Source organism: Pteropus alecto, unplaced genomic scaffold (assembly GCF_000325575.1).
Source record: "Pteropus alecto unplaced genomic scaffold, ASM32557v1 scaffold87, whole genome shotgun sequence".
Lineage (NCBI taxonomy): Eukaryota > Metazoa > Chordata > Mammalia > Chiroptera > Pteropodidae > Pteropus > Pteropus alecto.
In genome coordinates this window covers 16,937,031-16,940,955 of record NW_006443225.1, presented here as the reverse complement: position 1 = coordinate 16,940,955, position 3,925 = coordinate 16,937,031, and positions in this window count along the sequence as shown.

Genomic DNA, 3,925 nt, shown 5'->3' with positions numbered 1-3,925 from the left:
GCGCTGCTCCGGGGCACCGGGCGCGATCCGCCCGGCTCGACCCGCCTGCGCCGCGGCCCCTCGCTCCGGGAAACCCAGCTGCTCCCCTCGGATCCCTGTGGACCCCTTGTCGTCAACCTTTGACCTTGTCCCCCCCTCCCCGTTCCGCTGTCCCTAAACTCTGCGCGAACCCGCCGCCGCCCCTCCCAGAACATTGGGGGCTGGGGAGGGGGGTACTTTTTATTTCCAAACGAGACGAGCGTAGGCTTCTCCGCAGCACCGAGAACTTTCCCCAGACCCTGCTCAGCACTTTCCAGGGCTGCCCCAGCCGAGCCGAGCCCACGCCGGGGCCGACACCCTGCTCCGGGCGCCGAGTTAGGCGAGAACCCAGAAGGGATCCCAGGTGTTGAGTGTTGGAAGCAAGGAGTAATTAACATTGAGACAAAAGGCCATTTCCACTTCCAGACTTTTCTAACGCGCGTTTCATTCACCAAATCTACGCCGCGCACACCCCGGGCTTTACCAGCGGTTTGATGAGACTTCAGCCGTCTGTCCCCCTGTCCCCGCCCTCCCCTCCCCAATTCACAAGTGAATACCTCAGCCCCCTCTCCGCCACGTCCCTTCCCCCAAGGCCAAGCCCAGCCCAAGGGGACAAGGTTCCCAGGCTTTTGACCGCGCTTCCGGGGGCTACACAGGAGCTCAGTTTGAAACAAGGTATTACAAGATTTCGGCGTTAGGGACCCTTTACATCACCGCAGACACTTTCAGATCCTCAGCCCCCTCCTCCTCCTCCTCTCTTTTTGTTGGGTCTTCTCCACCCGGGGGCTATTTAACAAAGGCAGCCTGTTAACTAATATTTTTGTTTAAGCCAGCAACTCTTTCTGTTCCCAAACACACTCAATCCGGATGCCAGTGTCTGTCATTTTGTGTGAGTGGGGAGGTTGAGGCGGTGGGGGGTGCATGTGTGTGAGGGGAAGACGTGAAGTCGACAGTGAGTCGGGAAGTGCGGGGCTGATTCGGGAAGGTGGCACAAACACACTGTATTTACAATGAAATAGTTGGAAAAAAAAAAAAAAACCAGTGTGGAAGAGTGCCAGATCTCATTCCTGTGAAAAAGGGTGTATTTTCCTAGGAACTCAGAGAAGGGGAGATTTAAAATGTGACCTCACATCCAGAATGGACCCTCTCTTTGATGGCGAGAGTGAACTAGAGGAAATGCAAAAAGGAGAGAAATTTTTGAGTGTGTATAGTTGCGCGTAGTATTTGTGGGTAGTCAAACCGCTGTCAGCTGACTCTCTCCCCTCCCCCAACCTGGCTCTTATCCCCTTTGTGAGCTTTTTTATCTTAAAAGTGACCCCTCCGGCTCCCGGGTCTCTATCTCTGTACTTCCATAGCCCTGTAGATTTCTCTCTTCCTGAAGTCCATTTGTTTGCTTTACCTTTAGAGTAAATCTGTTTTACCTCCCCCTACTCCACCCCCCCCCCAAGTTTGACCTGTGCGCTTGTGTTGTGGCGGGAATCATTCTGTAAAGGTAGGCACAGGTAAGGTAAGGAATGGCGAGGGGGAGGAGTTCTAGCGGGTCTGAGGAAGAAGAATTAAGGGAGGGGAGAAGGGGGAGGGAGAGAGGGACAGAGAAGTCAGACGCCTCTGGCCTTTCAGAGGTCACGGCTCAGACGGTGCTGTGACCTCCTTTCCCTGTAGGCAGCCAGCCCAGTGTTTATAAACAAAGTCAGGCAGGACTCTCCCCAAACAATAGTACATCACTAACTTCACTGGCACCTCCACAGCTATCATGCAAATTAATGAGGACTCCTCACCGCACCCCCCACCGCCCCCCAGCACACAAATGCACATTCACACCATCCAAACCCAGGATGAGGAGGAGACCCTTCTCCAAATAGAAGGAGATACTTCCAGCAAGAGTATCCAATGAAAATTTTGTATTCCGTCTGGGGAAGAGCTCGAAGAGACACCGATGCAGATGAGAAAAGATAGACAAGTGATGGGAGGCAAAAGAGAAAGAATAACTGGGATTTCACGGAATAGAAGATAAAGCTGACACCTTAAAAAACCAAAACATCTATATCGAGTCAATGAAATGCTGTCTAGACAATATACTACACTCTAGCCACCAACCAGAATTATTTTAAAACAGGACATTAAATTCATCCAAACATTCACATTTCCAAGACAAAATTGCAGATCTTTATAGTTGAGGAAAAGCCACCCCCACTGCACGTAACGTCCCTAAATATTAGACGCAAAAGCACCATTAAGTCTTACAGCAAACGAACAGCCTATCTGATCTAAGTTATAAAATGTATAATTAAATCCATCTTTAATTACAAAAGGCAGCTTAGCAGAAACTAAATGAATCAAAGATTTTGAAACAAATGTTGTTTGCCAAGGTATAGAAATGATAGCTTTACATTATAGTGCAACCCAAACTTCTTTTCAGGACTAAATTACAACATAGGCACACACACACAAAAAAGTGAAAGCAAAAATTAAAAGAATTACATGATTTTCAAACTTTTGCTTTAAAATGATTTTCAATGAAAGTCTAAGAGGAAAAGGTTAAAGAAGGTATACCTCAGAGCAAAAAGATCATCTTCTTTTCTTCTTTGTCTATCAGTCCCCTGTTAAAGCATATGGAAAATGTTTTCAAAATGCCCCGATTTGGCACATTGTCATTGCAAAGAGGGGAGCGCGATGATGCTGTTAGAGAAAATGGGAGATAAATTCAGGATTGGGTGCTGCCTCCTTCAATGCGGATTTATCTAAGTTTAATTTAATATTCCGCAATCACTGGATGATCACATATAATTCACCAAGATTTTAAAGGGCTTTATTTAAATACGTCGAGCAACAAGAGAATGAAATTTAAACCACTGCAGCTATTGCTTATATATGATATTTTTTATTAGAACTTTAAGTGGCAATTTTTAATAATAAAAGGTAAGACGATAAAGGTTTTGGTCTTTTAAGGAGAGAATGTTCAAGGGAAGCATTAGCTTTATTAAAATCATTCTGAACGTAAAATCAAAAAGCACAAAATGGTTGTTTGTAAAACACTAAACCTTTAATCGATTTTATTGGCATTCCGATCGATTAGATAAACGGAAATCTATAGCAAACATCAAAGCATTTAAAACATTTTCTCTATCTCATTTATAAACAAAACTTTTCTTTTCAACAGAAAAAAATGATTATCAAACGACTAACAGGAAATTCTTCAGATATCAAATTACGATAATAAAATTATTTCCACATGGAAAGGGATAATGACAATGATGATAGTAATTACAATAATGAATAATTCAACAACCCTTTGACATGTATGGAAGAACCTTGAGCAGAAACTGCTCTTGAAGGGGGGCGCCTTTAAAATAAATACTTTCTCTATTTTTAAGAGAACTGTTTCTTAGAGACCACGCAAAGGGGTTAGTTTAGGTGTGACTGTCGGACTAGTGTTAATTTCCCTGCAGCTGCAAACGAGTCCACTTCTTTGCCGGCGTCTCCTCTCCAAATCGAGTTACTCCTTATCAGCAAAAATTAGTATGTAAATGTCAGGGTTACAAACTTCTGTGTCAACCTGTCTGCTACTTATTCTAAAGGTGCTTCCCGAATTATAAGGGCTGGGGGGAGGACTAGACTCCCCCCGAAGCTGAATGCGATCACACGTCTGATCTTTTAAGGGAAGGAAAACAATTTATTTGGAGATAGAAACTGTCCCGAGAAACGCAGCCCTCAGAGCTCATGGCATCCCAGCTGCAGCGAGAGGACGTGTTGCCGTAACGGGCATTATGTTTATTTGTTAAAATCGATGGAAGTGGCTGTAAAGTAAGTTAGCGAGGCGTGTGTCTGGGGCTCGCGGTGGATCCGGCAGGCTGAGCCAGCCGCCGGTCTCCTCGCCAGCGAAGTCCCCGCGTCGCCCCGCGCCGGG